Source organism: Triturus cristatus, chromosome 2_2 (assembly GCF_964204655.1).
Source record: "Triturus cristatus chromosome 2_2, aTriCri1.1, whole genome shotgun sequence".
NCBI lineage: Eukaryota > Metazoa > Chordata > Amphibia > Caudata > Salamandridae > Triturus > Triturus cristatus.
The window spans coordinates 433,985,139-433,999,882 of NC_140582.1; positions in this window are offsets into that span (position 1 = coordinate 433,985,139).

A 14,744-nucleotide genomic window follows, 5' to 3' on the forward strand; every position below is an offset into this window, starting at 1 on the left:
CATATAAAATCCATCAGTTTGGCTAAAAAGTCCCCTGTATCTTTTATATAAGATGTCAGTTTCTGAACATATTCCTGTAGGAAGAAATCTATGTAAATAGTTTTTTTTTCAAAGATGCTGTTCCTGGCTGAGATAATCGGCCTGCCAGGCGGATTTACCTCATCCTTGTGAATCTTGGGGATAAAATACAATATAGGTGTGACCTTGTTTTCGTTCCACAAGTATTTGTATTCATCCGTTGATATCAAACCTGTGTTCTTCCAGGCCACTAATTTCATTTTGTAAGTTCCATGTACTGCTTTTAGAATGTCTATTGCTGCGACAATAACAAGCATTATCATTAAGTTGACTCATTGCCTCCTTAATGTAATCCTCTCTTTTCCATAGGACTACATTTCCACCTTTGTTGGCGTTCCTAATGACTATTACATTGTTGTTTTTCAATTTAGTCATAAGTTGATGGTATTGTAGTTCCCTTTTGGTTTTTTTTGTTATTTCTTTCTTTGTGAGTTTTGTAGTTCTGATTTTTTAGACCACTCACGACCTGTTCCTGGAATACATCAATAGTGTCCTTTAGCATCACAGGATAGAATGTGGACGGTGGTTTAAACGGTGTATGACTCGGTTTGTATATGTTGGTGGGTGATCTCACTGTTTCCATGTTTTGACTTGAACTCCCATCTTCATTGATCAGTTCATATAGCACCTCAACCAACTGTTTGTCTGAGTCATCGTTGTGCATTGCAGCTGCTGTCTCTTCCTGTGCTTGTGTGCTGCTTGCATCATTAGTTGTGTGTGGCAATGGGCTTGGATAATTTAGATTGGGCATAATATATTTGTACTTTTAATTTTCTAACGCTTTTGTAGATGTCAACCCGAGTTGTTGCATAATTGAAAAAGATTAAGGGCAATAGGAGAGCCCCGGGGCTAAGAGTTGTTCCTCCGCTTTATTTAAGACAATGTCCGTTAAATTGATAACTGTTTTACTATTTGACAGTCATTGAGTTGTTTGGTATTATTTTTTCCAAAATTTCTTCTGTTGGTCTTTTGCTTATTCCTTCTTCTGCTCGCCTTCCGTCTCTCCCTGCGTTTTCTGCTTCTGCTGATGCTTGATTTGCTGGTTGTTTTCTCAGCCGGAGGGACTGGAGGTGCTCCCAGCATAAACAAGCATTTACAATGCAATGGTCTCGGCATTGGTAAAGTTAGAGCTATTGGCATTGCTCATGACATTATTTTTGTTTATGTTTTTAAAACATTTAAAGAAACGGCATTGTCATGAGCAATGCCAATAGCTCTAACTTTAACAATGCCGAGACCGTTGCATTGTAAATGCTTGTTATCAATAAGCCTGGGTTACCATGCAGAAACTCTTGTAACATGTTAAGCATATCATCATTTTTGAGCAGCCTTTTTACTGCTTTCCTCATTTTGCAAACGTAGTTGCTCTGACTTTTACCCACATCTAACAGACACTGCCTAGCTATACGTACATTCCCCTCTTTAGTTAGCAAAAATTAAAAAAAGTTTAAGCCAACTTCCATTTAAAGTGCTGGGGCCTCTGAATGTTGTTTTGAGACTGACGCACTGGGCAGGCCTAAGACTTGGCAAAGTACCCTTCATCCATACCATATATTTTAAAATCGGAGGCTTTACCCAGTATTATTCCTGCATTACCGTAATTCAGAATGGGATTTATTTTAGAAGAATAGTCTTAAAAATGGGTTCAAGCCCCTCTTCTCCAAAACATTAAATCTCCGACTTCCGGTTCTGCCTTCGGCAAACCGGAGGGTCCACGACCTAAAAACACTGAAGCAGTGTTTGTGAAAAGGAGCAATCCGCAAATGTGGGCCACTTTTTGTTAGGGTGCCCTGGCCTAAACTACAAAAACTCCTAAACAGGCCCATATGTTTCACTTGAGTTTCTAGAAATAAAACGTTTTTGCTTAAAAATGCCTGGAAGTAATTTTAGCCATTTAATCATAAAAACTATATAAACCCTAGTAGGTAGGAAACTATATGTCCAGGCATTCACTGCCAGGCAGTTGGAATGTTTTCATGGTTTTGTGTGTAAAAGCCATGCTGGCCGCAACTGTGTAATAATAAAATAGACGCTTGCTCCTAAATGTCAGGGTATAACTTTTAAGAGAGCACCTGGTGAGAGCTGGGTGCTTGTCTCCCTGGCAGTGGCGTTGCTGTCCTCTGTGTGGGGGAATGCTTTGCCATGCAGTTCAACGAGAAGCTTTTACAGTCCGACATGAAAGGGCACCGACGTGACAACGAACAAAAGCCTCCACCCCCTCCTCCTTGCTGGGGGCAGGCCGAGCAAAGCAAACTTCACACAAAGCTGCTGCAGCTGAAGTGAGTCACCGAGACACGATGCAAATGCAGAGTAAAACAGTCTCAGGTTTTTGCCACTCATCCATTGACAATACAACTGATTTCCTGTAAAGGGTGATTCACACGAGGGTCAGATGCGCGTGAGTCCCAGCTTTTAAAATGTGGTTTGAATGAGAGGCTCACAGAGACATGACAGGATTTAATAGAAAATAGAAAAACACATCAAACTACAAGTTTGTAAAACTGGGCTATATTTGGAAGTAAGATGTATACTATAATCATCATTGTGTCAGTACTTTTTCTAGAGCCCCCTCAAACCCTCTTGAATTAACCTATTTTTAAACGTTTGACGATTATAAACTTGAAAATAGGCAATACTACGTGGGCTTTTTTTGCAGTTTTAATTAGTGCAAACCTCAACCCGAAGATATTAGAGCGCTTTACATAAGCACCAGTTGAGTTACAGACGAACACATTCATTTTTAAGCACGGAATGGTTTGCACAAAATCACTGCCTATGCACAAGCCTCACGCCAGACTCGAACCCGGTTCACTGCGCTTCAAAGTCGGACGTGCGTGGAAATCCCACCCAACATATTATAACGCGTCAGCGTCCCCTGCGTCCAGAAATTACTCTTCGTATTATCGCACTTTTGGGTTGTGTTATGGTTGGTTACTCCGATATTTTGATTTATTTCAGGAAATGGCGTGGTTTTCAAGAGAGTGCTTCCCGCCATGTGTGCTTGCATGGCGCTCTAGGCAGGCTCTGTGTGCGAGAGAAACATTGCATTCTTTGAGCAGCGGGAGGGGACGAGAGCCCTCCCTGTCTGCCTTCAGACGGTTGGCTTGTTGTGTGCTCAGCCAGTGAGTCAGAGGGGTTTAAGTGCACCGGATATGAGCCACCCAAGCTACCCCCGGGCTACAGGAAGTGTGAGGGGGAAACCAGCAGCAGCTGAGCCACGTTACCGAGCACGGAGTGCAGCGCGCAGCTGCAGCCATGTGGAGGGGCGTGCAACGGGCGGCGATGTTGATTTTTAAAGTTTAAATGGCCCATCCCTCCCCCTCTCAACCTACTTTGCATAACGTGGCAGTTTCCAGCTGAATGTCAGATTTTTGGGGGGGAAATAGGAAGAGCTGCTTAGGTTTCTGTTAGTAGCAGCTTCAGATTTTGACAGTGCCACCCCCCCCCCCCCACTCAAACAATTGCAAAGGTTCTGTCCGGAGATTTCTTAGCCTTTTACTGCCAGGCACTGGAGCCTTAACAAAGGACAACAAAAGTACGTTTCTTGCTGTGAGTTTTCAGCACATATATCTAATAGTAAATATTTGAACTACAAGTCCCAGAACGCAAAATCATGTTGACTAAAAAAAAAACCGGTGGATTAAAAGAGTACTAGTGACGCGCAGTCACTTGGGGACGGTGGTTACACACCCAAGAGGTGCAGCTAAATATGGCCTAATCTTGAACTGGTCGGTATTTCTGGAGCAATACAGTAAAAAATAAGGAACAGTAATATTTTGGAAAAAAGCGGGATTGCCTCCTAAATCCTAATGCTCTGGTATGTCTTATTTAATGTGAATAAACGCCACTCTTGATGCCAAAATACAGTGTTTATACACGCATATGTTAAACGTATTTAAGATTTGTGAGGGGCATTCGAGAGTGTGTCAGCTAATCGATTTTTATTTTCGAGGACCATGAAATGCTTTTTTGTAAGCATGTACTCGAGCAATGGTAGTAAACGGTCTTATTTACGTTGGGCTTTTACTAAAATAGCCTCGGGGTCTGCCCTCTAGCGCCATGTGGCGATTCATAATAACAAAACACGAGGCAATGCACGTGAATGTGCGGTCTGTAGCATAAAAATAAATGGTGCTTGAAACCCAAAAAAAAGATGTTAAATTGAGGTGATCTATTGGGTAAATATGATTCCACCGATCTGAGCATAAAAAAGGATGAAAACTAGCACCCTTAACTTCTGTAAATTGTGACCAGTCACTCTGCGAGTTTAAGGGAAGCATGTGGGGAAAAAGTGACAGCCGAGCTTTCTCTGTCACTGCGATTTCGCAAACAAGTCATAAACTACCCAACCACTCCCCGTGACAAAGAATGAATCAAAATAATAAGAAGCGCCGCGGAGGGGGGGCGCCGGCGCCTCCTTTGTGACCTGGCTTTTTAATGGCATGGTAATCTCCGAAGAGTTTTTTTTTCTTTCTCTTTGCATTTCTGCCTGAAACATCCTCCGCTTTCTTGTCTGCGCTCTCCCCTCCTCCCGGGGGTGGGCGCACTCATCCGGTTTCACCGCGCCAGGGAAAGGAGGCGAAGTAGAGGGCGGCTGTCAAACAAGAGGGAAACAAAAACAAGGCAGAGCAAAAGGCACACCCCCGCCTTTCTCCGAGGCAGAGCAGAAATGCCTCGGAGAAAGGCAGCGGCATTTTCGGATTCGGGGGCGTGTTTGTCTTTTCACTCCTCCAGGAGAGAATGAGACTTCTTGCAAAAAACACACCCCCCGATCCGAAAAGGACGGAGCCTGATCGGAATGACTGACCTCTTCTCCAATGGCTGGCCAGCATTCAAGAGGCCAGCCAATGGAGAACAGGGGAGAAGAGGGGCGGGTTCAAGCCCCTCTTCTCCAAGTCATTAAATCTCGCGAGCGAGACTGCGCAAGCGCAGCCTTCGCTAGCCGAGACCTAAAAATCAACTTCCTCTGTTAAAGAAAGTTTCCTAACGGACTGGTGTCTAGCTTTCCTGCGAGTTTCTGTTTCTGACTCACTTTCCACTGCCGAGCTTGCTTCAGACGCTGAAGTTCAGTCAGGTTGTAAATTAGTCATGGTTGCTTCTTGTGTATCTCTTTGCATTGCCCCTGCTTTGTCTGCTTTCAGGATGTCAAATTTCTGTGCAAAAGTGAACACATTCATAGTCGCATCGATCACGATGAAATTTAAAGGCCTTACGTTCTCTTATTATGTCTTCCTCCTTTTTTAATCGTTTTTTCTTTTCATTTTTTATTCCTTCTAGTTCATCAGGTTGGCCCATTTCTTCAAGTTCTTTATTAATTTTTTCGATTTCCTCTGCTAGTTTAGCACAATCCTTTTCTGCATATTTGACCAATATAAATAGAAGTCTACGTGACAAGTCCAAGTTGGTTTCTGCCCATTCTTTCATCAACTCACGATCTGGTGTCTCGTAACTTGGGGCAAGTAAAATCCAGAGCCCCCGCAGTACTCTCCCCACAACTATGTAGCGCTGCAGGGATTTAGCTTCCCACCATTTCTTTTGTTACATGTGCATAGCTTTTTCTAGTGGTTTACTTTTATCCTTTATCCCTGTATTTCTTGTGCTTGTTTGTGGGTAATTGAGTCCGTGTTCAATGCTTTCTCATCGTGACATATATATATCTAATCATCAAACACCAAGTTGCCTGCTGTAGGAGAGCCCGCACAAGGAGGTAAGGATGCAACTGAGAAAACAACATAGTGCCTCGCTCATTTTAAATGTCCAGCCCGACGCGTTTCGTACTTCATCAGCACTTCCTCATGGGCTTTAGGCAAACACCTGCGTGACGGCACAACAGTTTTTCAGGCTCCCATATAACTCTCAAAGCCCCCGCCTCAGTGGGCGTGGCCACCTCACATGGCATCTTTGTACTTGTGGTGCCTTCCTATTACCTCCGTGGGTTGTGTGCCATCTCACAGTCTTTAAGGTACATCAATCCCGAGTGGATTGCATGGAACACCAGAGCTGCTTAACCACGTTAGTTTACTCCTTCAATGGCTTCTTCGTCCTTCGGCTGTCTCGTCGGTTGGCGCTGCAGCAGGGCTGCACATTGTGCAGCGGAGTGCCTCCTGCAGCTCAGGCAGGGCCGCTAAAACATCAAACACCAAGTTGCCTGCTGTAGGAGAGCCCGTACAAGGAGGTAAGTATTGCCTTAATGTATTGAAGGATGCAGCGGAGAAAGCAACATAGTGCCTTGCTCATTTTAAATGTCCAGCCCGACCCGTTTCGTACTTCACCAGCACTTGCTCATGGGCTTTAGGCAAACACCTGCGTGACGGCACAATAGTTTTTCAGGCTCCCATATAACTCTCAAAGTCCCCGCCTCAGTGGGCGTAGCCACCTCGCGTGGCATCTTGGTACTTGTGGTGCCTTACTATTACCTCCGTGGGTTGTGTGCCATCTCGCAGTCTTTAAGGTACATCAATCCCGATTGGATTGCGTGGAACACCAGAGCTGCTTAACCACGTTCGTTTACTCTTTCAATAGCTTCCTCGTCCTTCGGCTGCCTCGTCGTTTGGCGCTGTAGGAGAGCCCGCACAAGGAGGTAAGTATTGGGTTTATACTTACCTGTAAAATACTTACATTTTCGTTGTAAAGACATGCGTGGTAAAACTTTTGTGCTGAAAACATGGGTGAAAACATGGTTGTTAAAGACGTATGTATTGTAAAGACAGCGTTGTAAAGGCATGTGTGGTTCTGTCATACATCCCCTGGAGGTGCATGTGCCTGAGGATGTAGTCCTGTGCAGGATAAGTGTATGCGCTAGGTGCATATGTACCTGTGAGTGCTAAAATTAAAATACATTAAGAATGCAGTGCCTGCCAGATAAGTGCATGCGCTGGGTGTAGGTTTTCCTTTGAGTGGACAGTACTTAAGGAATACAGTACTGGGCAGTGCATGCATTTTGAATGCAAGTGCTGGATGTATGTGTGCATTTGTATGGTGCAGTACATGGAGCATACCACAGTGTGTGTTTGCTGTATACATGGACTGGGTGTATATGTGCTTGTGGATGGTACAATACATGGAGGGCTCTAGGTTCCACTTTTGGGAGACCCAGGCCTGCATGGTGAATCATGGAGTGGCGGTAGAGAGACCCACCAGATAGATTTGTGTATTGCTGCATTCCTGTAAGCTGGATATGGGAGAACCATGCCTTCCCAGTACACTTTAAATGGTCCTCTTTGATTCAGTAAGAGGTCACTAGGAAGGGCCCTGGGCACATCTCAGTAAGAGATTGAGCTGATTAGAGACTCAAAGAGTTGGGCTGCGGGCCCTGTGCAAACCTTTTGATGCTCATAACACTGTGGCTGACATCCACGTGTGAATTTTAGTTACTCCAATGGCCTATGTTGTGGGGCCATCAGCTTCGGAGACATTCTTGCTGTGACAGACTGCTTTTCAAGATGAAGAGGGGGCAGAGGAGTATGCACTTCAAAAGAAGCAGAACCCCAACATAAAACAGACTCCGACCCTAAATCACATTGGGTGTTTGGAAATGGACTATAAGAAGGGGAGTTTGATACCCCAAAAATTGTCATCTGCCAAGCAGCTAGATGGGCTGTGTGAGGAGGGAAAGCTCTGTAAGACTTTGGCCTGTGACCATGACTGGGCTAGCCAAGGCCTACTAGTCTGCTGGGTGATGGTAGATCACCCAGGAAATCCAAGACCACAGGCCCTGTAGTATCACTGCCTGCCTGCTCGCCAAGACCAGTGTGCCCTATGAGGAAGAGGAGAGCGTTGGGGGGGGGGAGTGAGGTTCAGTGGGGAGTACTGTGCGAGGCATGAGGAAACTGCTGCAGCATGATTGGGTGCTGGCCCGTGTGCAGGACGGAGTCGGCGACCCCTGTATGCCATGAGAGGGCTACTGTGATGATAACCATGTGAAAGACAGTGGTGTAGTAAGGGACGTAGCCTTGTGGGGATAGTGGAGCGGCAACCCTGTATGCCAGGAGGGGCCCCCATAGTAGAGGCTGATTTGTGGTAAGGGGCGAAGCCTTGTGTGGTGTGGCAACCCTGTATGCTAGGAGGAGCCGCTGTGGATAACTTCACTGTGTTGACCGTAGCCTGTGGACAGTGAGCGGTGATGACCCCGTGTGTTGGAGGAGGTCACCGGGAGCACCAAGGACTGTGACTTGTTCTATCCCATTGGAGAGGTGAGAATGCTGTGTGAGTACAATCACCCAAGCATGAGACACAGAATAGGACAGTTGGAACCAACATCAGAGTTGTAATGGACTCTTGAGGCTCGGACTTCTAGTGGGGCATACCCTGGATGTTACCAATAATGAATGAGGAATAGCCAAGATCGATAAAACGAGAACCGAGAAGGATAGGGAACCGCCTGAGAGACAGAGCCCCCGACCTCAGGGGAAGACTGTGCAATTGTTTGTGAACGTCATTCTACCTTTGTGTGGGTAGCGTTAGAAATGAAATACTTCTGTTTTTTCATAAAAGTGAGTATGTAGCTGGGCAATGATTTATTGCTGCTGCTGCACACGTTTTGATTTGTAAGCCTGTGTTCATTAATCTGTGTCCACATCTCAAACCCCCTGCGAGAAATACTCCTACTAGTGACTCAATATAGCTGTTTTAACAAATCTACCATCCTTCTTGTCATACTCACAATATGTCATATTTCCAGAAAGGTTGCACTTTGAGCAAATCATCTAGTCTCCATTTCTACTTTATGTCGGCTTAGAACAAATGTGAACAGCCATACACCAGAGTACAACACTGGCCACAGGCTACTTTGAGAGACCTTTGGACTCTTATCTATGCAAGTTTCAATTCAACTGACTTCAACCTGGAAAGTTGTTTGTTTGGACTGCGTGCCACGAGTTAAGCTGTGCCATCAAGTTGGCAAGTCACAACTGTGACATTCTAGGGCAGAGTGTTTGTCATTCAAGGGTAAACATTCTCCTTGTAACTGGGTGATGCGTGTGCTGACTTGAGGGTCCCTGTGGAGTCAGCAGTCACACAGCATCATGGAAAACAGAGACATCTGCTTGACTTGTGTCTGCTGGCAGTGAACAAAATGCACTGCAGGTCAGGCACGGCAGAGTGTGGAGCGTTTAACCGAATAAAGGAGGCAGCCGTCGGGCATCTGTGCAGTGTTTTTCAGGATCTCACAGTCTGGCGTTAGGGCAGAGATTTCCAGAATCATACAACAACAGTTGAGCCACGTTTCAGGTCAGAACAGTGGGTGTGCATACATTTTTAGCTACTCAAGGGAGTCTGAGTCAGCACCAGTACTGCACACATTGAGCCTGTCTTTGTTTCGGACAACTAAAAGCCAGATACACCTCAATACTCGAAAAATGTTTGACAAAACTGACTTATTGTCGAGTGTACAGCCATTGTGTGGGAAGAACAGGGGGGGCGGATATAATATTTTTTTTGTATACATAAGGAATATCACAATTTAATTTTGATGGTAGAAAGACTGCACATTATGGCAGAGTTTATAACAGAAACAGTTGTTGATTATAAGGTATTCAAGTACAGAAGTATTCCAGTATCAAGTCGGATACTAAGATGTTCATTTTTTTTTTAGTAAACCTTTTGTGAATGTTGTGTAGTACATCCAGTTCACAGGTTGTGTGTTGTGGTAGTGTATTCAGGCATCTTACAGCAATTAAATTGGTATCTGCATATCATGCAGAACTTGTTAACTTCCCCTGCATGAACTCTAAGGGCTAGATTTACAAGAAACTGACGCATCTGTACATATGTGTCAGTTTCGCAGCGCCTCCATGCGAAACCCTTGCACCATCATGGATGCGCCGTTTTTACAACACAGCGCATCATGGCGCAAGGATTGACAGATGCGTCAGATAATCTGACGCATCTGTTGGCGCAAAAGTCACGTATTGCTGGAGTCGTGTCGCAAGCATGATGCAACTCCAGAATTGCACGGGGAGACCTATTCCCAATACACTGCGTCACTCCTTACGCCCGCTCCAAGCAGGCGTAGTGTTGTGACGCAGTCGCTCCCTAGATGCGGTGAGAAATTGTTGCAAGGGGCTTGTAAATCTACCCTCAAATGTATACTAGTGGACAAACACTCACTTCCAAAATCGAAAGATTGATGTCCATTTTGGGAGTGATGAAATTATTCCCGACACTAGACTTGGCATCAGTGTACTACCAGGTGAAACTAAACAAAGGCTCCACACATTATTAGCGTTCATTACTACCAATGGGACGTTTAGGTTTTTACGAATGCCATTTGGTGCTCAGTATTTCAAAGTTCAAGAGGTACGAGGGAACAGATTGACTTGCAATTAAAAGTAGAGAAGTGCAAATAACTGAAGGAAGAACTGAAATACGTAGGGCAGAAATTGGCATGAGAGGGAATAAAACCAAAAGGAGATTTGGATCATACCACCAGAAACATGCCCACTCTACAGACAAAAGGCCAACTTTATTTTTTAGGCATGGCAGAGTTTTATAGCAAATTAATTCCCATCTTTGCAAGTAGTACACATACAATGAGAAGCCTGTTAAAGAAGAGGGTATCATTTAATTGGGATAAACTTTGTTAACAAGAATTTGAATCAGTTAAAAGGAGGTTAGAAGACACGGTCTACAAAGATATAATCCCAGAGAGGTGTGTACTTGTGACTAATGTAGCAATAAAGATATTGTAGGGAAAAGGAAAAGAAAAACATTACTTTTATTTCTAAAGAGTGAAAGTAGGCTGAGATAAAGTGCATTTGGCTATGATTTGGGCTTTAAGAAAATTTAAGGGCCATATTCTCAAGGAACTATCGCCGACTTAATGGCACTTCATCGCAGCCAAAGTTGAGATAAACTTATCGCCCCAATCACAAGCTGGTGTTAACAGCTCACAGCATCCGCAAAAAAACATCGCCACGGATGACCCCCACAACTATCGCTAATGAGATGCAAAGTAGGCGTTCCCGTGCTAAAAGCCACGAAAACACCACTCCACAACATTCACAGCAAACAGCCAGAACTGCGATAAGAACACGAAACAGGCGATAAGGCGAGTTAGCAGCAGGAAAATAACACCTGCTCCGACCTGGTGCTAAGTCGGACAACAGCCTGGACCACAAAAGCCCAGAGCCACACCTGAAGAACAACAGATGCACCCGGGCAACTGAACATGCAGCCCGGAGGACCGAAAGGGAAAAAACACCCGCCGCAACCACCCCCAGGACCCCCCTCCCCGGCAACCCCCCGGACAAAGACATGCCACACCCAAACACATACAATATGATCCGCCTGATGACACAGAATCACAACTGGTGACATGCATGTGTCGTCACAAAAATAAGCATCACACATTCGTTTCCGAAGCAACAAATCAAACTTTATTAAAATGAACACTGAAATGAAATGAAGACACATTGCGGCTCCCCTCGGGCCAATCCGTAGGTCACAGCTTGCAAGACAAAAATCATGTTGAGAAGGTGTGTCCTGCGCACATCAAAGGACAGAGAGAGAGCGAAGGGGAGAGTGAGGAAGAGAGGGGGGGAGAGAGAGAGAAGAAGAGAGGGGGAGAGAGAGAGAAGAGAGGGGGGGAGAGAGAGAGAGAGAGAGAGAGAGAAGAAGAGAGAGAGAGAGAGAGCGCCGTCCCTGCTCACCCAGGCCACACTGCTCACCTGCTGCCACCGGTGTGTCTCCAATCACTTGCCGGCATGTAGTGCAGTTCATTAGGTCACACATCTGAGACAGACCCGTCATCTGAAACAGAGTCCACATACATGATTGGCACAGTACACACAATTGCAAAAGACAATATCGCCTGCCCGCCCATGCACACCCAGCCAGAGGTACCCCTGCCCCTCCCGCCGCCCATCGGAGCATGCCCGCCCATGCACACCCAAGCCGCACTGCTCACCTTCCGCCACTGGCGAGAAATCGTAAATCTGGGGCAGTGTCAAAAGGCCATGGATGTTGCTGGGAACGCCCCCAGCAACACCCATTGCACGCCCCTTTAACGCAGAACACTGCGTTAAAGGGACTGATATTTATGAGGCAGCATTAAGCCACAAAAAGTGGCTCAGTGCTGCCTGATAAATATCACGCAGGCTTCTGCGCCACGGAACGTCACAAAAAGTGACGTTCCGATGGCGCAACGGGCCTCATAAATCTGCCCCATAGTTCTTATCTTGTCACATTTGCTGTGCACTCAAAGACAGAGGTCAAAATGTTCTATCTCTGACTTCAAAGTGAGTGGATTTATATGACAATCTTGCTGTGTACTGGGGGTGTGCTGGAGGAAAGGCTGTAGAATTATTTTGTTCTAGCACACAACAAAATTAAAATGCCAATAAATGAACTGTACAAATATTTGCCGAGACTCAAACCTGGTTCCCCAACTCCAAAGTCAGCAACTCTGGCCATTATGCCACATCCTCTCCCCTTCAAGAGGCCTTAGAAGAAGCTCACCATGCCACCACAGGTTAGAGCTAGGTATGCCCAGACATGGGCCCTGGGCTCTATGTGTCACTGGAATCAAGCTATCCTGGCGGATGAGGGGTGAAACCCCGAAACCGGTCCTAGGATGGTTGTTTTTGGTCCTGGGAGGACCTGGCTAGGCAGTTCAGGCTGGAAGTTCCCATGAGGCACAGGGAAAAGACTAATTTGCATATGGCCAGTTCTAACCTGGGGTGGCATGGTGAGCAAAAGAATGATGGATTTAACCCAGATCTCTTGACTGGGGGTGAATGTTTAGATTTGTTCTGCATTCCGTCCAACAATTGTGTGTCTTTTGCTTTCTCGCCCTAAGTGCGCCAGGTATGCCCAGACATGGGCCCTGGCCCCTCTGTACCACTGGAATCAAGCTATCCTGGCTGAAGAGGGCTGAAAGCCCGAAACCGGTCCTAGGATGCTTGTTGCCAGTCCAGGGAGGACCTGGCCTGGCAGTTCGGGCTGGACTGTTCCCATTGGGTGCAGGGTCAAGACTGATTTGCATATAGCTGGGTCCAAACTGGAATGGCATGGTGAGCAAAAGAAACTATGGATTAGGCCCAGATCTCTGTACTGGGGTGAGTGTATGACATTGTTCTGCATTCTGTCCATCAATTGTTCTTTTTGCATTTGTCACCCCGAGTGGGACGGGTATGCCCAGACGTGGGTCCCGTGCTCTCCTTGCCACTGGAATCAAGCTATCCTGGCTGAAGAGGGGTGAAACCCCGAAACTGGTCCTAGGATGCTTGTTTCCAGTCCAGGGAGGACCTGGCTTGGCAGTTCGGGCTGGACTGTTCCCATGAGGCACAGGGTCAAGGCTGATTTGCATATGGCCAGGTCTAACCTGGCATGGCATGGCGAGCAAAAGAATGATGGATTTAACCCAAATCGCTTGACTGGGGGTGAATGTTTTGATTTGTTCTGCATTCCATCCATCAATTGTGTGTCTTTTGCATGCCCAGACGTGGGCCCTGGGCTCTCTGTGCGACTGGAATCAAGCTATCCTGGCTGATGAGGTGAAACTCCGAAACTGGTCCTAGGATGCTTGTTTCCGGTCCAGGGATGACCTGGCTTGGCAGTTCAGGCTGGACTGTTCCCATGAGGCACATGGTCAAGACTGATTTGCATATGGCCAGGTCTAACCTGGGGTGGCATGGTGAGCAAAAGAATGATGGGTTTAACCCAGATCTCTTGACTGGGGGTGAATGTTTTGTTCTGCATTCCGTCCATCAATTGTGTGTCTTTTGCAATGGTGACAATTCCAGAGTGTTTCTCTCGAGGGACTGCTTTCACATGGAGGCCACCGCCCATTAGTTCTCATCAGTCTTCTTTCGGCTGGTGGACCCACAGAGCACTGGGGATCAAGCTGCTCTGGCACTTCAGGTCAGTCACATCTCTGTAGGGTTGGCAGGCACCTTTCAGCAGCAGATTGGCTTGAAGACGCACACTGCATCCTCCAGCAAGGCCAGACTCCAAGTGATGTTCCCTCATATCTGGAAAGCTGGCTGTCAGGCAGAACTGGTTGTGATCGGAGGAGCACTCCCTTCCTTGGGTGAAGAGAACTCGGAACTGGAAAAACAAGTGGGTCAGTGGCTCCCTCTTTTGTTCATGTTAAGTAAACAGAAGATATGGATCCTCCATCTGCACTTTCAGAACATGTTTGGGCTGGTTCTTTTTTCCATCTGTCCCCTCTAGAAACCATCTTTGCACAGCATGATGCTCCTGTGAGTAAGGTAGTTCCAACCAGGAGTACCCACAGAGGTGTGAACTTTCTATACTGAGCTCAACTCCAGCCACACTGACCATGATCAGGAAGCAAACAAAAGGCTGGCTTCTCCTAAAGGACCATTCTCAACCTGAATAATAGAAACTGCAATCCCACCTTTCACCCGAGCATCTACAAAAAAGAAAGTGCTACAGGAAAAGTAATAAATAGTCCCTCTTAGCAAAAGGACTTAATCAAACTTCTAAAGGATACCCATCAGCTTTTTCTCTACTTGAGTGTCAAAGTCTTCTACCTGTAGCTTCTGTAAATATCTGCAATACACTTCCACTGTCTGAGAAAACAACCTCACGGCCATTGTGCGCACAGGAAGAGACCAGTGGCTTCCAAAACAGAGCCCACAGTCCTTCATAACTCTGACTCTCAAACACATACTGTATGCGTCACACAGGCCAAATGCATAACA